Raw genomic sequence first — 22,052 nt, forward strand, 5'->3', positions numbered from 1 at the left:
CTAGCCTGAGTGAAAGCAGCACCAAAGCGCTAACCCATATCCCAGACTAATTTAAAGCACCACTAAACCTAGGTCAGATGGTTTGCTGTGTGGATAGTTGGAGGGTATAGGCTAACACTTGGGTAAGAGCCTGGATTAACACTGCAGTGAAGACCTAACCTTAGACATCCAAACTTCATTTAAAGATGTCAAATGATGGCTAACTTACCATATCTTCAGTAATTCATTACTATAGTTGTTTAAAAAAAAAACCCAAAACGTATTTCCAGTGTGAACTTTGATGTTAAACTAGCAGACAAGCATTGTAAGAGGCAGAAAAACCTTCTAGTATTCTTTTTTTTTCTATGTAAGTAATTATAGACTGCTGTCTAGTGGCTTTGTAACGTTTTCTTTGATAAAATAAATGCAGTGGGCTCCTTTAAGTGGCTTCTTGTTAGGTATGTTGGCCAGACCACATATCATTTTTGTAGCTTCTTTTTGAACCTTCTCCAATTTTTCAGACTTCCATTTGAAAGCATGGACACCAGAACTGGATGCACTATTCAATATAGTCTCACCAATGTCTTATATAGAGGTAATAACTGTACCACTTTCTTCTCCACATTATGCTCTGACTAGCCTGTAGAGGGAGATATAACACACATTTTCCAGTTATAGAATCTTGGAAGATTAGGGTTGGAAGAGACCTCAGGAGGTCAGCTAGTCCAACCCCCTGCTCAAAGCAGGACCAACACCAACTAAATCATCCTAGCAAGGGCTTTGTCAAGCCGGGCCTTAAAAATGTCTAAGAATGGAGAGTCCACCATCTCTCTAGGTAACCCATTCCATTGCTTCACCACCCTCCTAGTGAAATAATGTTTCCTAATATCCAACCTAGACCTGCCCCACTGCAACTAGAGGCCATTGCTCCTTGTTCTGTCATCTGCCACCACTGAGAACAGCCTAGTTCCATCCTCTTTGGAACCCACCTTCAGGTAGTTGAAGGCTGCTATCAACCCCCCCCCCCCCCTTCTCTTCTGCACACTAAACAAGCCCAATTCCCTCAGCCTCTCCTCGTAAGTCATGTGCCCCAGCCCCCTGATGATTGTCGTTGCCCTCCATTGCACTCTCTCCAACTTGTCCACATCCTTTCTGTAGTGGGGGACCCAAAACTGGATGCAACACTCCAGGTCTGGCCTCACCAGTGCCAAATAGAGGGGAATAATCACTTCCCTTGATCTGCTGGCAATACTCCTACTAGTGCAGCCCAATATGCTGTTAGCCTTCTTGGCAACAAGGGCACACTGCTGATTCATATCCAGCTTCTCATCCACTGTAATCCCCAGGTCTTTTTCTGCAGAACTGCTGCGTAGCCAGTTGGTCCCCAGCCTGTAGCGGTGCATGGGATTCTTCCGTCCTAAGTGCAGGACTCTGCACTTGTCCTTGTTGAACCTCATCAAATTTCTTTTGGCAGCTGACTGAGACAGCACTTCAATGTTGGTCAGGGTTCTTGAGTTCTAGCCTGTGCTATAGGAGCACACTATAGTCTAGTGGTTAGAGACAGCATAGTGAAGCACATAAACTTGCCACACTGCCTTTCATAAAAAAAAAAATATTCCAAGTGAATGAGACTTTGGTTTTCATATTAGACTGGGTATTTATTCCCATTTTTTTCTGAAGTGTCTTTGTGCAATCTTAACTCTTTTACTCATTTTTCAAATTATCTCCCATAAGATAAGGGTTATGAGGCTTTGGTTAGCAAAGATTGGAGTGCACCAAAATGTTAACAGTAGGGGATTACAGTGGACGAGAAGCTGGATATGAGTCAGCAGTGTGCCCTTGTTGTCAAGAAGGCCAATGGCACATTGGGCTGTATTAGTAGGAGCATTGCCAGCAGATCTAGGGAAGTGATTATTCCCCTCTATTCAGCACTGAGGCCAGACCTGGAGTATTCCGTCCAGTTTTTGGTCCCCCCACTACAGAAGGGATGTGGACAAATTGGAGAGTGTCAAGTGGAGGGCAAAAAATATCATTAGGGGTCTGGGACACATGACTTATGAGGAGAGGCTGAGGGAACTGGGGTTATTTAGTCTGCAGAAGATTAGAGTGAGGGGGGATTTGATAGTAGCCTTCAACTACCTGAAGGGTGGTTCCAAAGAGGATGGAGCTCGGCTGTTCTCAGTGGTGGTAGATGACAGAACAAGGAGCAATGGTCTCAAGTTGCAGTGGGGGAGGTCTAGGTTGGATATTAGGAAACGCTATTTCACTAGGAGGGTGGTGAAGCCCTGGAATGGGTTACCTAGGGAGGTGGTGGAATCTCCATCCTTAGAGGTTTTTAAGGCCTGGCTTGACAAAGCCTTGGCTGGGATGATTTAGTTGGTGTTGGTCCTGCTTTGAGCAGGGGATTGGACTAGATGACCTCCTGAAGTCTCTTCCAACCCTAATATTCTATTATTAGAAGAGTTGGGATGAGAACTTGTGGTTTTCCGGATTGCAGCCCAGTGCACATTCCCTTAGACTATAGCTATTGTGTAGTGGGTTATGTTTTCACTCTCAGTACTTTCCTTGAGAGATGGGTGGGCACGACAGACCTGTCAAATACATGTTTCTTCCTGCCCCTGCTCCGCCCCAGGCCCTGCCCCACTCCACCCCTTCCCCCAAGCTCCTATTCCTGCCCCACCTCTTCCTGCTCCCACTCCTCCCTCTCTGCCACAGAGCCTCCTGCAGGCTGCTGAACAGCTGATCGCGGGGGACGGAAGGTGCGGGAGGTGATTGGCATGGCTGCTGGCGGGTAGTAGGCACTTGGGGAAGGGAGGGGAGATACTGATCCATGGGGCTGCCCGTGGGTGCTGGGTTTTTTTTGGCGCACCCACAGAGTTGGCGTCTGTGCATGTCATACAAAATGCATGACAACGTTCATCTCCATTTCAGGCCTGACATTACTTCCTTTCTCCCACCCTTTGTCACTTATTTTTAAACTACCCTCTGTGAAGTAGGGATTATGTGTACGGTGTCTTCACAATGAGGCCTCAATCTCTGTTGGGGTCTCTAGATACTATAATAATACTCCCTCGCAGTTATTTAGGGTCTTTTCATGAGTAGATCTTAAAGTGCTCTATAATAGAAATGTTAAAGACAATGGAGTTGGGGCAGAGCTCTTAAATATGGATTACCATTTAGAGCCTTGTTTTAAAGAAGCACCTTTCATTTATTTTATTAGGTATGCAAAATGCTTAAGAGATTAACCATATTAGAAGTACATTACCGGGTGCAGATGTTTCAGCCTTACTAATTTGCAGCAGTTGATGCAAACTATTTTATTGAGAGGAGGAAAGCCAACCTAAACATAAGGAATATCCATTATTTTGTTTTTAAAGTATCATGTAATGTCTGCCATCAGAGAAGCAGAAGATAACTTTTTATCTTACTGGAATATCAGTGCTTTATGGTTAATGTTTAAGTATAGTTTATTATGTGTCTGCCACTTTGACAATAGCCAAAGACATAATCATGTTATATTTGTATTTCAGTAGCAGTTAGTCATGGACTAGGGCCCCATTGGACTAGACTGTGTACAAATACATACAAGAAAGTTGGCCTCTGTCCCATGGTGCTTACAGTCTAAGTAGCTGTTACGCTCACTCTCTTACAGTATTAATGTGCAGGATTGTGTGGCAATGTAGTTCTATTTACAATTTTTCCATAGACTTGCTTCTCTGTTTCTCAGATTTGTCATGTTAAAATAGGGTAAAACTTTCCCATGTCACTCGGTGTTGTGATGCCTTCACAGGAAGGCACAATGTGCTACATTAATAGTATTTGGAGGATGTGAAATATGCCAGTCCCTTGCTTACCTAAATTTGAATTTTAAAAAATGACCTGGTACAGAACTTGAAGATGAACTGCAGTGCATATAGTCCCTTGCGAAAGAGGAGATACTAGATAGGATACACTTCGCTGAAAATTTCTACTATTTTTACTTTCTATATTAGAGAATAAATGGTAATGCTGTTTTTTTATAAATGTGAAAAATTAGCTCTAGAAAGTGGGTAAGGAATTATGAAGTAGCTAGGACACTAAGTTTTTGTTTAACTGTGTAAAGTTTTTTCTATTTAAACAATATCACAAGATCAAATTCCCCTTTTCTGTTAGAAATGAAATATTTATCAAGGAGTGTTCTATCTTCCAAGAGGTGCCCCTTACTATTGTGTAAAATGGTGCATGTTGTGTGTGTGTGTGTGTGTGTGTGTAAGCTGAAGAATACCAGATGCAATATGTACCTTTCTCAGGATTTCTGCAATAGATGCCTTTTCAAAGAATAGATTTATTGAGAACAACTTGGGGCAGGTCTTCACTACCTGCTGGATCAGCGGGTAGCATCAATCTGTCAGGGATCGATTTATCGCGTCTAGTGTAGACGCAATAAATCGATCGCTCTGCTGTCGACTCTGGAATTCCAGCACTGCCGAGCGTCAGCAGTCGACCCTGCGCCGCGAGGTAAGTCGATCTAAGATACGTCAACTTCAGCTACGCTATTCTCGTAGCTGAAGTTGCATATCTTAGATCGATTTCTCTCCCTCCCCCCCAAGTGTAGACTAGGGCTTGGATGCACCAAAATATAAACATAGTGTAAAGTCCTTTTAAATTAAATGAATGATAAAGGAATTAACTTCTAATGTACGAAGTATTCTAAAGTGTCAAGAAATAGATTGACATTAAATATTTTTCTCTGTACCAAATCAAAATATTTTAATGTAGTTGAAATCAATACTTATTTTGGTGCACCAAAATATTAATAATCTGTTTAACGGATTGCTAATGTACTTGTACTGTTTTGGGCATCAATCACTATAGTATTCAGTAAGCTGTATGTGGTGTATTTGACTATATGACCACATTAACTTTAATATCTTGGATTTAGGCAACACATTACCAAAATTTTGGGATCATGAGGATCAAGATTATTTCTCAAAGGTATCATACTGAGTAAGAGAGAAAAGTGCTGACCTTTGTCCACGATGCATAAATGTTAGACTATTCCTCTTGCTCCTCTCCTGGATTACAATTTTAAATTGTTTAATGGTTGGATATTTTTTTCTTAGACATGTGAACTGAGAATTTTTAATACAGAAAAGCGAACTTCATTGGCATGTCTATACTGCATATCACTATAATAGGATTGCCTAAATAAAGAGCTTGCTACTAGGTGGGACCTCTCTAATTTTTTTTTTAGATATCAATAAAAACTGGGAAAACTTGTTAGCACTTTTGTGTTAGCAAGTTAGTGAAATACATCTGCGCTGAAAGATAAAAGGGACTGAAATACATCTGCGCAGTAAATAAAAGGGACTGAAACCAAATAGTATGCAATAAGGGTACATGAACACAGAGTGGAATAATCAGAAATGTATCTGTTTGATCAATAATGCACAGACACAGCTCATTGATGCGTACAAAGGTCCCACCGTTGTAGTTAAAACAAGAACAGAAAAATAGATTTATGTTGATGTTCTTTCTGGCTGGAGAGCAACCATTCTTGAAATGACTTTGTGTTGCATAATGGACTGTTAAAACAAGTTTAAAGAACAACAAATGTGGAGAGACTATGTATAAACAATATTAACTCTAAATAGGACATTTCAGCAGCCAGTACGTTGATGGAGAAACTGCGTCTTGACCAAGCATAGCATGCAAAGTTGGTGAGGAAATGTACCATAGAGGAGCCCACAGAAAGCAATTTAAAGAGGTAAGTTGCTGACTGGAGTAAACCAGCCAATGTTAAATATATGTCCCAGGATGCTTGTACCAGCAGTTGTGGCCTAACTTGTCTTGCACAAGCTGGTATGACCAGATGTTGTGCGCAAAGGGGCTGGAATCGCAAGAACTCAAAGGGGATGACTCGTTTTCCGATTGAATGGTAGACATTTTGGTTGGACATTTCAGATCTTCAGCAGAAGTATGGGTAACCAACTATCTGATTGGTCCGTGCCAGCATCAACAAGAAGAGGAACCAAGTTGGACCATTTAGCAGAAATGGGGAAAAACAGCCGGTCTCCTTCAGCACATTGCTTCCCGAAAGCCAAAGACTGAGGTCTTGTGCTGGCCACCTGGGAGCCCTCCTGGTGATCTCAAGTACCTGTCTTGGATCGGAATCTTTAACTGTGTTTCTATTTTCCAGCAATTCGGGTCGTCTGCTAGCGCATTGGGCAAAGACTATAGTTGTCTGTCCTCCATTCCACCTATTTCCTTCTGTGAACAGTAACTGAGCTGACGGCTGAGTAAGGATTTGGTGACAAGTAACACAAATTTTCTCTTGGGTGATGACCCAAATCAGTCACTTGATTACTTCCTGAAAGTGGGTACCTAATTAAGTAGGAAGTGTACATGATGTGCTTTAAAGATTGTCACAGAGTTAATGTATCCTTGTTTTTTAACAGGTTCTAATCATGATTGTTGTAAAGTAGCTTTGAAGCTGAACAAGTTACGGTTGATAATTAAGTTTACAGAACACTGTATACATGTCTGTCTTAGCTAATGGTTTCATACTTTCAAGTTCTAGGTGTACATAGACATAAAACAAGACCAAATGTGCAGACCTCTTGAATGGCACTCAGTGTTGTATGGTGTCATAAAATGTAGGAATTCATGTTAGGTAGTTAGGAGTGTTACTCAGTTCCTGGGGCTACTATTTGTGAGGAAATAGGTTAAAAAGGGTTGACTACTATGGATCTATTTGGAGGGAGACCTTGATGTATTGGCAAATAAGTAATTCACCAAGCTGTCTTATGCTTTTAGCTTTGGATTGTTTTATTTTATTTTCGTCCGTTATGTTAGCAACAACAAAGTTGATAACCAGTTGTAGCCCTATTCTGAGGGACTCTTAGTCAAAAATCTAAAGAGTCATCTTCCCAGGATAGTGGTTGAAAATAAGTAGGGTTTTTTTTATTGTGATTTTGTTTAATTCTGAACACCTATATGATTAACATATTCACCAATTTTCTAGTTTGTTAGCAAAATTGTAGTCCAATACTATTTTTGCCTTATATCTTATACTATTATTTGCTCTTCAGAGTAGTTAATAAAGTTCTATAAAGCCAAATATAACTGTCAAGTCCATTTATTTAATTAAACAATTGAAATCCAAAGCACCCTAAGAAAAGTGGTTTGGGTTTGCTTAATTAAGGATTGTTTTATACTCTGTTTTTCTCACAGCAATCTCAACAGTTGTGAAATACAACATACTTTTCAGTGTGTGTATCAGAAAATCTGTTGCGGTATTACTAATTCAAATTTGGCAGGATTGTTTTAAGCTTCCTTGGCATTTGGTTAAAATTGACTTACTGTATTTACTGTTGAGGATTGAAATGTTGTGACACCTTAAATTAGAGTATTTAAACTCATATGTAACAAAAGCTAGCCTCTGTAATCTGTCCAGTCTTTTATTTACAAATCATGATTCTTAATGAATGTTTTATAGGAAGGGATTAAAGAGTGAACATAATTTTGCCTCATTTGCCAGGCACCATCATAAGATACTTAAATGGATTTATAATCTAAAGTTGTCTAATTGTGCTTGTTTCTCTGGAATGCCGTTTTTATCTGGAGGAAGGGCTAGGTAGATGAGAGAGTTTGAAGTTGCTTGGTATAGGTAACTTTTCAAGACAGTAATTTGAACGCTGTACAAGAGTGATGCTTATAGTGGGAAGAGAGCCTGAGACATAAGCTCTTGTATCAGAGGCCTGGTATGAGGCACGACCTGTTCACAGATTCTGCAAGAACAGGGCTGATATTGCAGAAATACACATTCCTAAAGTGCTAAGCACATAGTACTCACACAAACACGTCATGATATTAAGTGGTACCAGAACATCCTGATATCATTGATGGTACATGTCTTAGTAGCCTCATAAAATCTGCCAGGTGCTATTACTGTGCTTTGTCAACAATAAACCTGGCCTGGTGCCTTCATACCTTAACGGATCTTGTGGTCATTGGGCAGTTTGCTCAAGGTCTGCTGTGCTGTCTGTCTGTGCAGGGCTTCTAAGTGAATGGCTCTTGCATTCTCTCAAGGGTTTGTTGAGAAGAGTATATCAGGATCCACCCTTTCTTCCTATGTGCAGGAATTTCCTGACAGCCTTGCTACTGAATTAACTCAATGCATTCATACAGTAAACATCAAAATGACTCAGTCAAGATACAATATTCATAATTTACATGCCCCTCCAAATCCATCAGTGGGCTTATTTTAAAATAATTAAATGTAATTAACTGAAAAAAAAAATCAGTGATACCAATTCTTGAATCATCCAGAAAATGTAAGTAGCTCCACCCAAAGCTAGGTCCTATTGTATTGTTTTAGGATCACTTGATGCAGGGGAGGAGGGGAATATTCTAAAAGTTCTCATTTCAGTATCCTTGCACTCTTCCACAGATGCCATAGGTTTACCAGGATTTAAAATCTTTGTGAATTTGAAATTTAAAACTTCCCCCATCTAGTAAGAGCTCTTGTAAAGAAGCACTTGCTAGATTTCATAACAGTATGTTACTGTTGTGTCGGAACTTATTATCTAGAAACCACAGCCAATAAAAGTTTGTCATTTGGAAGCATTCCAGTGTCAAGGTAGGATGGAACTTGTTTTAGTTTTTTTATACAATTCAACTTATCATGGCAGCTCCAGTTTAATGGATTCTCAATACAGATACTAGTATAGATAGAATTTTCTTAAATTCTTTAGGCTTGTCTATTAGTGCAAAAGTGCACTCTAGAGGAGTGTAGATTATAGAGTGCTCTAACTGCCCCATGTAGACCCTGCTGGCTGAAACTAAAAGGTATGTAGTTCACATTGATGTAGTCCCATTTCAGACAGGACTACATTAACGCACACTGGGTCCTCTTTTAGTTTTTGCTATCAAGGGTCTACACAGGGTGGTTAAGAATATTTCCTGTTTAAATTAACAGAAGCATAGGTCTCCACTAATCATTTGGCTTCCTTTTCAATCTGTAGAGCCCAGTGTACCATTCTGATGGTGCTAATTTGTGGCCAATATCTCTGTCCTGTGTATTAGATCTCAGTATAAGTTTGTTTATTAGAACAAAATTTGTTTGAGGAAAGATGTTGCAAAGCATGATTAACATTTATTTCTTGAGTGAATATCTCAAACTTTAAATCACTTCATCTGTCATGGCCAGAGAGGTTATAACCTGGCTGATGATGGAAAGCAAATCTCAACCTTAACTATGGAGAGGTAACTGCCTCGCCATAATAGTGATGGCTTAATTTTTCAGAAGTGGTAAGCAACCAGAAATTCCACTGAAATCAGTGGTTACTCTGGTTATTCAACTCTTCTGAAAATCAGGGCAGAAATCCCTGCCCTAAGAAGTCTGCAATCTAGGTTTAAGACAAACAAGAAATAAGACACTGGTGGGGGTGAGGGAAGGGAGAATTAAGGGATTTGACTTTAAATCTTATAGTTTACGTGTATAATGTGCACATTTTGAGAACTTGATGTTTTTCTCAGTTTATTTGGAAAGATTGGGGTTTATTAGACCACTGTGACTGAAGCATTTTGGATGCACTAAAATATTTAAAACCCACAGACTGAGGGTGAAGAAAGTTTTTTTGATACTGCACATTCATAGATTTCAAGGCTAGAGGGGACCATTGTGATCTAGTCTGATTTTCTGTATGACAGGCCATAGAACTTCCCCCAAAATAATTCCTAGAGCATATCTTTCAGAAAAACATCCAATCTTGATATAAAAATTCAGTGATAGAGAATCCTCCACAACCAATGTTCCCTCTAATTTTTGACAGGCCGTGTGCGCAAAAAATTTCTTCTGTGCAAATTTTTGAAACAGAGTTCAAATTTGTGCGCCATGAGGCAAATGTGCCCAAGCGAGTAAAATGCTTATACATTTAAAAAGTTTTAATTTGTAATTTACACCATGCTATTTTATAAATGTCATTTTAAAATACTTAGAAAAAAGAAATTTTACCATTCTTCATGAAGCAGAAGTTAGTTTTAAGCATTACGCTTTATGATCTTTTTTTATAGACAATCACGGGCATATATCAAGCACATATTATGATCATTATCAGTCCATAGGCTTCTGCCTGTTGGTGTCCACTTTCACCTTTCATTCTATACACATGTCCGAAAAGATTTTGATAAACATTTTATAAAGACAATTTAATAAGTATGCCATTATGTCAATTTATGTGTGTTTTCAGATAGAGACATCATAAGTAAAAAAAGAAAAACAAGAGTTTGTTTTAAATTTAAAATTTTCCTAAAAAAAAATCAATACATGATTATCAGCCAAGAATAAGGTATGTTTATTACAAATGTATTTTAATTTCCTTATTGGATGAAATGTCAAAGACTGCTAAACTAACCTTACTGTTTTTCCCTACAATCTTTTTCATTTGCTCATTCAATATAAACTCTGTCCAGATCTATCAGTCCTCCATCCAGCTGGTAACTCTTAATACACATCAGCATGTTCAAATGATCCACTTGTAAACAATTCCGTAGTTGGTTTTTTAGAGTGTTCATTAAGCTAAAGCTACGCTCACAGTCTGCACTTGATGCTAGGAACGTTCCTCCAATATCCGTCAACTTTGCAAGATCCTGAAACTCTTTGTTCTGGTGAGCAAATGTCACTATATCTGGGAAACTTAAAACCAATTGACTTTTGATTCTTTCGGCTACTGCAAACTTGAAGTCATTGTACTGACTGACTATAACAATTTCTTCATCAAGAAAGTCTTTGTATTTTGAACATAGGGATTTGAACTGATGAATTCCAAAATGAAGTCACACTTAACTATTGCTGCACAATCAACAGCAGACCACTCCTGGACTTCATCCTCTGGAAACCTGTCTGCCAAATGTGCACACAAGATGTTTATGAAAGTTATTATGGAACTGGTATCAATTTCATTATTTTCTTGAGAACTCATATCTATGAGAGCCTTAACTTTGTCACACCATAAGACTGAATCGCCAAGGTACTGTCTTCTGATCTTGTTCAGTTTACCTCGGGCAGGGTGAAATGCTTCAAGAGGTGTAAGGCCCCATTTCTGGAGCAGCGTGGATAGTGAAGCCAGCTCCGACATAACATCATTCAAAACTTCTAATGTTATTCGGTATTCCATGGTATTCAGCTTTTTGTGGCAGTATTTAGAAACTGGATCAGTATCTTTGTCTTGCTCAAAATAGTTGCGAATAATTGCTTGAAGTGCAAAGTGCCTAGATAACCAGTGCACTTCATTGAGTGGCCTGAAAGCCGCTGACTCACATTCAGAAGCATCCACTATTTCCTGAAATTTGCATTTTCTCCTGGATGACCGACAGAACACCGTGTAGACAGTTCTCATTAAGGTTTCGATGTCTCTTATCAGATTGACCTTTTTCCATGCGTCGTAAATCCCCAAGTCTTCCTGGTGTGCAATGCAGTGTTGCTGTACTAAGTGTAGAAAATCACGTTTCAGCTGAGCTGCCATGCCATTGAGTTTGCCCAGCATCACGGAGGCACCATCAGATGTGAACATCACCATTTTGATTAGATCAAGTTGGTGTTTTTTTATAAAACTCTTTGATTGCAGACACTATTGAAACAGCATAACATTCTTGCAATTGTAATAGTCCACCAAACGTAGTTTATAATCTGCAGAATTTAACAGCTAGAGTATGTAACATTGCCGATGCTATTTCATGCATTTTGGACGATGCAGTTGATAAATTCAAAAGCATAATTTTTACTTCTCCATGTCGCTGGTATGTGCACATACTTTTCCATATGGTCATGAATATATTGAACAGAAAGCAATGAGCTGTTCATTTTAAAAGCCAATAACACACTGTCAATAAGTACCTTGATTTCTTCTGGGTTTGAGCGCTTGCGTTCAAGATTAATTTGCCTCCTCTGCTTTTCAGCTGGACTTTAAAGAATCATGCTAAGCAATCCGCTTCGTAAGGAAGGGTTTTTGTTTCTAAGTCTTGTTACACCATCTATATGAGACTTACTTGACAGATGACACTTTAAGAAATCCAACTTCCATACATTGTTCCAAATTCTTCCGGTTGAAAATTCTCCTGAAGCTCTGGCATCTCGACAATATACACAAACCACTCTGTTGTCCTCATCGTACGTGACTATTTCACGAAGTTTAACAAGCATTACACTATGTGACTTCGGTGTAACCGTCTCTATAGTCTCATCCAGCTATCCAGATTTAAATGAAGTTGCTGTTCTTTTACGCTTTAGACCTCTAGACAGTGACATTTTGGGATTGATTTTTTTATCAGATTGGTTTGTTTAAAATTAATACTTTTATTATATGGCTACTATTTCAATGTGCTTAAGAGCGTGACTCGACAAAAGGGCAAACGGGAGATCATTCAGATCAGGATACCGGAAGTTTGTGCATAGCAAAAAAAGCGGGAAAATGGTAAAACATCACAAGTAAATGTATGAAGTCCAATGCCTTTGAAAGATTTCAATCACAAAAACAACACTTACCTTTGTTCATTTCTGGGAAATCTTTGCAGTTCCTTAGCAACTACGGCCAGGCATTTTGACTTATTCACACATACTTGAGTTTGTACACAGCCAAATGAACAGACTACAAGGAGATGTGGGGGTCCCGACCGTCAGCATTTCGAACGTGGAACGTTGATCACGTTGGGATGGTTAGGACCCACACATCTCCTTGTAGTCTCTTCATTTGGCTGCGTACAAACTCAAGTACGTGCGAATAAGTCAAAATGCCTGGCCGTAGTTGCGAACAATGTCAAAAGTCACCCGTAAATGATACTACATCAGAGCCAGGCCGAAATATTTCATTTTTTGTGCGCGTGGTGTTTCACCGTGTGCGCGGGGTTTAGGATCTGTGTGTGCGTGCACACGCGCACAGCTTAGAGGGAACAGTGACCGCCAATTTTTGTGTCATCTGCAAACTTTATCAGTGATGATTTTGTGTTCTTCCAGGCCATTGATAAAAATGTTAGATAGCCTTAGGGCAAAGAACGGATCTCTGAAGATCTCCACTAGAAACAAATCCACTCTAAGATGATTCCCCATTTGCAATTACATTTTGAGACCTATCAGTCAGTTTTTAATTCATTAAATGTGTGCCATATTAATTTTATATCATTCTAGTTTTTTAATCAAAATAAATCAGGCTATGTAATAGCAATAGAATTAAAGTAATTCTACAATATTTTTACTCTCCTGTTTTGAAGTACATGGGGAAGAAGGTTAAAATATATCAATATTATATTCCTCTTTTTAAAAAAAAAAAAACCCTGTTATACCGATAACAGAAACTCAGTTAAGCAGAATTTCCTATGCTCTAATCAAAATTGAGTGTGCAAAACTCAGTTGTTTCCGAAGTTAAGTTTGACTCTAATGAGATTAGTGATCACTTATAAATTGACTAAAAGTGTGCTGGAAACTTTACAAATAACTTCTTATAGACTGTGCCCCAAAGAGCTTACAGTTAAACACTGCAAACAAAAAAGATGACAAGTAGAAGTGGTGATGGTGGAAGTGAGAATGAAGGATACACACTGAGAATAAGGCTTCTAAGTTTGGGTATCTAATTATGTAAACATTCCAAGTGCCGTTTTTACATGTTAAGAACTAAATCATTCCCCCTTCACTCTTCGGTGTTAGTCCATAGTTATTCCTTGTCAATTGATGATGACGGTACAGCAATACTTTCTGATGTCATCCGTTGCATCTATGTTTCTTTATGGATCCCAGAGCTCAGCTGTTGTTCTTTAGCAGGTAGAGAACTGACAATCAGCTTGCAAAAACTGAAAACTCCAAACTACATTCAGCTTTGGCAGCAAGACAATGCCTTTGTGTGCAGGAGTACCTGCAGCATCTACATGATACAACAGTGACCGACCACAGGTCACTGTTGGGAATCAGTCAAGTATAGCTGATTCCCACAGGAACGCCAAGGCACCTTCCAAGGAGTGGAAATGATAGTTATAGCTGAGCACTAACACAAAATTTCAGAGTAGTTCCTCCCTTCTGTTTTAGTAGACAAGGTAAACTTGAAAACCTTTCCCTCTTGAAGTCCGTAAAATGCAAGACATTATGGAAAAAGCCACTCTATAAGAACTCTCAATTCCCAAGGAGTTTGAGGTCCAGGCAGAACAGGACAAATGATCTTCTGTGGGGAAGACCATTCTGTCCTTCACCAGGGACTGCAACACAGCCTTCTTCTAGGTTCTTTAGACAGTATTCCCTCTGAGATTCCAGCTATTACAGGGCTTCAGTAGACTCTCTATAAGGCAACTCTCCATACCAGCTCTTCCTCCAAATGGGTTCCTGTTACAGCCGCACTTCCTCTTATCCATGAAAGCGGGCAAGTTGTTTTGGGCCCACTCACCTCAGTATATTTCCACACATGGAGAAAAACATTTACCTCAGCCTAAATGACTTTTTAGGTGAAGCAAAACAAGAGGTCATAAATGAAGAGACTATTTGAGAGTACAGTGTGTCTTGCTCCGTTCCTAGCTGGTGGCAAAAGAGCAAAATAGCTGATATGTGGAGAGGGGCAGCACACAGACCTTGATATTAATTATAAGCTGTGCCTGTGGTGTTTTCCTTTTCAGCTACAGTAGAAACCCCCAGACAGAAGCTCTGTCCTCCTTAATATAGGAAAAGCTGACATTTAAACCAGGGACTATCATAGAATATTAGGATTGGAAGAGACCTCAGGAGGTCATCTAGTCCAATCCCCTGCTCAAAGCAGGACCAACACCAACTAAATCATCCCAGCCAGGGCTTTGTCAAGCCGGGCCTTAAAAACCTCTAAGGATGGAGATTCCACCACCTCCCTAGGTAACCCATTCCATTGCTTCACCACCCTCCTAGTGAAATAGCGTTTCCTAATATCCAACCTAGACCTCTTGCACTGCAACTTGAGACCATTGCTTCTTGTTCTGTCATCTGCCACCACTGAGAACAGCCTAGTTCCATCCTCTTTGGAATCCCCCTTCAGGTAGTTGAAGGCTGCTATCAAATCCCTCCCCCCCCCACTCTTCTCTTCAGCAGACTATATAAGCCCAGTTCCCTCAGCCTCTCCTTGTAAGTCATGTGCCCCAGCCCCCTAATCATTTTCGTTGACTATCTTATAGCTTCCAGAGGAAATTTTGCCTTCCAATTTGTGGACCTGTGAAAGCATCCTTTTTACAGCATACAAAGAGGGGTTGGTCTGAGCGAGAGAGAGAGAGTGAGAATGAGTTCTTCCCCTCCTCCAGATCCCCTGAGATGAGGATCAGTCCTACTTGGAGTCTGGCTATTGGGGATCCTATCAATACATCCTGTTATAGGAGTGAAACACAAAGTGCAAGGACTTCTCAGGGGAGACAGAAGCAAAAAGTTTTAGAGACTTCTTGCTGCCACTGCCAACAGGAGGCAGAGTGAACTGGGAAGTTTTCCAGAAGGGAGAGCCAAGTCCTCCCCAGTCATTGATATTGACTCCAGAAGCTGCAGAGCAGAGAAAAATTAATTGTAAAAATTCTCTCTTTAGGAGAGAAATAGAAAATTCTTGTTCTGAGTGCAATAGATCTCTTGTCTTATTCAATCATATTTCTGCAATGAGAGTGCACCAGCAAGATTTTAGTGGCTTTGTATGACCCAGCTAAGTGCAGTTGGTTTGGCGCAGGGCAGGAATTTGCCCGGCTCACTTTGTCCTCAGCCCCAGCCAAGGCCACCTCTGCTGCTTCCTGTCCCACTGGTGGAGAGAGTGAGGTGGCAGTTAGGAGTCTTAGCCAGGCTGGCACCACAGAGGCTCCTGCAGGGCCAGGGGAGACATTACCATGCTGGCTGGTGAGGATCCATCTCCATGCCAGGATGGGATCTCCTCCCTCTCAAACCAGGTGGTTGTGGTGCTGGCTACTGTGCTGGCTATAGCAACCCAAACTGTGCCTGAACCTGACTGAGCCTGAGAATGTTGAGTTGTTTGCATACTCTATCTGAACCCAACACTTATATTTGGAGAAAGAACAGGAGTACTTGTGGCACCTTAGAGACTAACAAATTTATTAGAGCATAAGCTTTCGTGGACTACAGCCCACTTCTTCAGATGCATATGAAGAAGAAGTGGGCTGTAGTCCACGAAAGCTTATGCTCTAATAAATTTGTTTGTCTCTAAGGTGCCACAAGTACTCCTGTTCTTTCTGCAGATACAGACTAACACGGCTGCTACTCTGAAACTTATATTTGGGTCCTGTTAGGTTGCAAGGCTCTAACTAGATCTTTTTATGCCCTTTTTCGGTTGGATTAAAGCTTTTTTAATCAGAAATCTCTTCCCCATGTAGCCTGTGATCAAGTTGTCTCTTAACTGTTTGTTTTTTGGTTAAACTAAAAAAATTGAGCTTCTTAAGTATCTTATCATAAGGTGTATTTTTTGTAGACCTCAATCATTCTTATAAAAAGCAACAGAGGGTCCTGTGGCACCTTTAAGACTAACAGTTGTATTGGAGCATAAGGTTTCGTGGGTGAATGCGTCTGACAAAGTGGGCATTCACCCACAAAAGCTTATGCTCCAATACATCTATTAGTCTTAAAGGTGCCACAGGACCCTCTGTTGCTTTTTACAGATCCAGACTAACACGGCTACCCCTCTGATACTTAATCATTCTTATAGCTTTTTTTCTGAACCTTTTCCAAATTTTCAGCATCCTTTTTGAAGTGTGAATACTGAATACAGTATTCCAGTAATGGTTTCTCTCATGCCATATACACCTCTACCTCGATATAACGCTGTCCTCGGGAGCCAAAAAATCTTACCGCGTTATAGGTGAAACCGCATTATATTGAACTTGCTTTGATCCACCAGAGTGCGCAGCCCTGCCCCCCGGAGCACTGCTTTACCGCGTTCTATCAGAATTCGTGTTGTATCGGGTCGCGTTATATCGGGGTAGAGGGGTACCCTTTCCCAATTCCTACTTGATATTGCACTGTTTATACATCCAAGGATTGTGTTCACCTTTAGCTACAGCATTGCATTGGGAGCATAGTCAACTATTATTTACCATGACTGCTAGTCCTTTTCAGTGTTGTTGGATTCCAGGATTCCTATCTTGTGCTGTGCTTTCCGAAAGTCATTGAATATATTAAAATCCTTCCAAGCCTAATCTGTAAAAGTCTGTTTCACTGTACACACACACGCAAACTGATGGAGAAAATGTTTCAATCAGTGATGATTGACATTTACAGATAGCCAACGTAAGAAAAATGTTGGTTGAACATTTTAGAGTTTCATTTAAGGATATTTATTTATTTTGACATGTGATGCTGACAATTTGCTTATTAATAGTTAAAGGTAAATGTGTTCACAAATTCGGTAGATATATATTATGTCATCTCATCATATATCAAGTTTACATGGCAAGACATTTTCTAGAAAACCATGTTGATTTGCACTAATTATTCTACTATCTTTCAATTCTTTGTGTTCCATGTCAGCCTCTGTATGATTTCACCTGAGATTAATATTGATTACCCATGTCATCCCATTTACCCTTTTAAAATATTGGGATTGTATTATTTTTTTCCCCTCTGAAAAGTCCTCTGAAACGTCCCCAGTGTTCCAAGGTTTGTTAAAAATAATATTAATGGTTCAGAGAGCTCTTTGGTCAATTCTTTTAATACTCTTGGGTGCAAGTTATCTAGTGTGCAGATTTAGAAATGTTTAACTTAAATAGTTGCTGTATGGAATCCTCCCTAGTTATTGATGAAATAAAAAGTAAGATATGAATAAATCCTCTTGATTCTTTCCAAATTCAGAACAGAAATATTTATTGAATACTTCTTCCTTTTCTGTTCAAGATTTGACAATTTTACTATCCTAATTTAGGATTTAATTTGTTCCCGATACATTAAGATAATTCCTTATTTTCCTTAACCCTTCTGTCTGTAGATTTTTCCTTGATACCTTTTTATCATCATTTGTCTGCATTTCCTAACTGCTGATTTGTACTCACTGATATTAGCTTCCCCACTTTTCCAGTGTTATAGCTCCCTTTATTAATCTGGGTGGTTTTTTAACCAAAAGTTTTTTATTGTTATGTAATTACAGTCTTTTAAGCATTTAATACAACAGTTTTAAACAATAGCCATTTCCCATCCGCATTTTTGTTAAAATTTTTCCTTTCAGTTTTGCTCATAATTGTTTTTAATGTTTGGAAATTGGCCTTTATAAAACACCATTTATAATAATATAATATACAACACAACTGGTTTGGAGTATATTCTGTTTGCACATAACTTATGAAATTAGGTTGTGATCACTTGCTGCACAATAGGGTTCACATTTATCTTTCCTGATAGCAGACTAATAAGAGCACTCTTGAAACAGAAGGTGAAATAGGACAAAGGCTTATTTATTTAAGGCTTATTTTGCTCCCAGCCCCAGGATTCATGGTGAACTTTTAGAGAGTTGACATACCCCAAGCTCATAACCTCCAGTACCTTGGAGTCATGATAAATACCAAACTCCGTGAGATATTTTAGCTAAGAGAGAGAGAACTAAAACAAAGGAAAAAATAAAACAGTGCAACCTGTCTGCCCAGAACTGCTACCATCTTTCAAAACTTTTATTTTGCTACGTATAGATCTCCTGACCTAGGTGAGAATCTACATTTGTGTACATTATATTTCTGCTTTATCCCTCAGCTGTTCATCTTCACCCGTTTTGCAAAGAGAGTTCTCAGAGTAGTACAGTCTTGCCTAGCCTGATGGCTTAGTAGTAACTGTCCAGTTGGGACACCTGATTAAATATCCACACATGAACATGACTAGATTCTCCAGCCAGAAAGTCTGGCATCCAAAAACTTTTCACATTATCTGGTGTGGGATGATAATGGTTCTGGGAAGAGATGAAAAGGGATGTGAACTGAAAGAAGCTCCAAGCCATTCATCTACCACTACAAATACAAGTGAAGCTCCAACATGTCCTAGCACTGATCAGTGTAAATGGGGGAACCATAATGTGTTCCTTGCACCAATAAAGTGCTTGCCATACTTGGGCTGAGAACCGAACCTCATAAAGTTGGATCCTAGCCATCAAATACCAGTTCAGTTGGTTCAGCCAGATGATTGACTGAGTAGATGAGAATGGACATAGTAGGCATGGAAGACTGACTACTCTGACTGTAGAGATGACCCCATCAGGTCTGGGTTTATGTAGTGAGTGAATAAGTGAAGTATTTCAATTTCTAGGCTGGATAGTTCCACATCTTTTACTAGAACTAAATTAATAAAAAAAAAAAAAAAAAAATCAGAACAAGCTTTGCTGCTTGACTTGTGATACATACGTATCCTCTTATGACTACAGTTATTTGGTAAAATTATTAAACTGTAGAGCTTATATTTATATAGACACTATATAAATGGCCAAAAAATAATCCTGGACTTCTGCATGCTCAAAAAAGGTTCAGAGCCTAATAAAAGTATAATTCTCAAAGTTTAATTCCACTAGAAAAATATCAACGCTTTTTTATAAGGTAAAGATTTTAGTGGTAGGTGTATCCTTCCCTTGTTTTGGCTGTATAATCTTCAATCCTGTTAAAACAGTTAAACATACATCTTGTTGAGAATGAACTGTTATTTTGGGGGATGGGTCTGCTACCTGTTTGTCCAAGGCCTTATAAACACACAAGTTTAACAAAATAGTTTAAACTGTTGCAACTGTCTGTGGATATAACTTAAATTGGTTTTCACCTGACTTATATCTATTTAGCTTTAAGTGAGTCATAAGCTAATTTAAGTGTGTCCACATAGAGGTTTGCAATGGTTTAAATGATCAAGATAAACTGGTGAATTTTGCATGTAGCAAAATTGCTGGAAAATCTCTCCACAGGCAAGAAAATCTGACACTGGTCTCAAAAAAGATGAAACTTAAAAAAAAAAAAAAAAAAAAAAAAGTTTTACGTAGTACAGCTATGTTGCCTTTTATATCAACAGCCCTAGATTTCCATTTAAAATTCATATTCTGTTGTAGTGAATAACTCATTTCTGTTTATAAGGCTTTGGTTGTTTACTTTGACCCTCCACCCCCGGCAGTAGACACTTGACAAGATCTCTGTAAATCAATTTGTTCAGGATCTAGAAGCATCTCATTAACATTTGTTTTCTCTAAACTTGTGCTGCAGCTGTTCAACACATTAAATCTCTCAAAGCTTTTAGAATTGTAATCATACATATTGACATTGTGCTTCAAGTGGAAGAACTTGGTGGGTTTTTTCTCTTCCTCATCCTTTTTCCCATAACAAAGAACTTCCTTTCAAATTGAATTTCAGGTTCTGTGCATATCGTTTTTGACTGAAAAAAGCTCAGTTGGAGAAATATTACTTGCTGTTTGAATGACTGAAAGAATGTTCTTCTTTGTTTCATTTGAGAATAATTGTTCTTGATTTCTTCACTACTATAAAAAGATAGCATTCAGTTTTTAGCTGCAGTTTCTGAAACAATGGACACAAGGAATCTTAACTTCCTTCTGTGGTTAAAAAAACAAACCCCACATGGCAATATGTCATTGTGTGCTGCCTGTCCTAAACTGATGTGTTGCAGTCTGCAAGTCAAATTATATTTTATTTCAGCTTGACCAATATGCCGTGTAACGCACAGGGTGACCATGATTGCTTGCAGCTTTAGATGATTGATTCTCAGTACAAATGTCATAATAGATTATTTTAAAGAAGTGTAACAGAAAGGAATTGAAGTCAGTAATGCTCAGCATTCGGAAGATAACTTGTAGCAAAACATTACCATAGTTTTTTTTTAAATATTTTTTTTAAAAGCCTGTTAGATTTGTCAATATGGAAATAAAGATGAATTTCATGGGGAGGGTGTGGTGGGGAAAAAAAGAAATAGAGATTCCCCAGAAAGAGCAATTAAGTAATTCAAATATGTACATATTTTTAAACCCCCTGAATGTTGCTTGAATTACAAAGTAAATGAGAAATATGCATGTTAGATGCTCTTAAATTTGTTTTGTAGCATTTTTGCCCCCAAGAATTAGTATTTAAAATGTATTTAATTGTGTAACGTAGTTAATATTACATTTGTTTTACAATAGTACAATTAAACATTTACACTGAGAAAATAAGAATAAATGTCAAATATCAACTTAATATTTAAGAGGTAGGGAAGTATGTTTTAACTTAATTATAACCCAAACTCAGTTTTCCTTTTGGGGAGTGTAATTTAAAATCACAGTGAAGCTGATAAAGATTTAATAATGCTCAAATTTAGGTTCAAAACTGATTTTATATTTACCGTATCTTAATCTAGCATTATTTGCAAACCTTCCTATAGCCTTTTAAGAATGATCATGAAGAATCGGTAGTCTGGTTATTGTAAAACGCTACCTGCTCAACTAGTGTAACTATGGAAACGGGTGGTATGGGATTCCCATAGCACCCCATCCCCCTCTTTGTATTATACAAATGTCTGAGGAGTGGGCTTTGTGATTAGTGGCCTGTAGCTGTTAGTACGTGAATGCCTGTGCAGGGCATTGTATATAGGGCTTGGGATTGTTCAAATGGAATTGTACTTTTTGATTGATTGGAATGTTTTGAACTAAGGCCATTGCGTTGGGCCTGTAGCCACAAGTGAAAAGTGGAATGGCAATACACTATGTATTATACCAGACAAAACTATTCACAGTTCATGCAGTGTGCTATAAATGCCATGTTAGCCTTTCTTGCCTTTTCATGGTCTTTTGGGCAGTATTGCTAATGAAGTTGAAATTATACTCTCAGACTTAAGAAACATTCTCATAGGATAAAAAGAGTAATTTTAAGAACGGGTTTGAAACCTAATTCTAATGAGAAAATGAAAGGAGTTGTTTTAAAAACTGCAATGGTACCTGGAGGCCATGATCAGGGCCTCATTAATACTGGGCAATATACACACAATAAAGACAGTCCATGCTTCAAATAGGTTACAATCTAAACAGTTACTCAGATCCTATTCTAAAAGTTCTTCACAAAATGTAAATGCCATACAACATATTTGAAGTTAAAAGTTTGGAATCAATTAA

At 38.8% G+C, this 22,052-nt stretch overlaps 1 protein-coding gene across 14 annotated transcripts in view; it reads left to right on the plus strand.

Annotated features, from left to right (window-relative positions):
* Positions 1 to 22,052, plus strand: part of NEO1 (neogenin 1) — a 564,730-nt gene that overhangs the window by 111,791 nt on the left and 430,887 nt on the right. The window contains exon 2 of one of the 14 annotated variants that reach the window (XM_065558590.1): positions 5,613 to 5,725. The exons of the other annotated variants lie outside the window; for them this stretch is intronic. The gene's annotated coding sequence lies outside the window, so the exon portion shown is untranslated. The remainder of the gene's footprint in view (positions 1 to 5,612; positions 5,726 to 22,052) is intronic. 14 annotated transcript variants of the gene reach the window in all.

This window comes from Chrysemys picta, chromosome 10, assembly GCF_011386835.1.
Source record: "Chrysemys picta bellii isolate R12L10 chromosome 10, ASM1138683v2, whole genome shotgun sequence".
NCBI lineage: Eukaryota > Metazoa > Chordata > Testudines > Emydidae > Chrysemys > Chrysemys picta.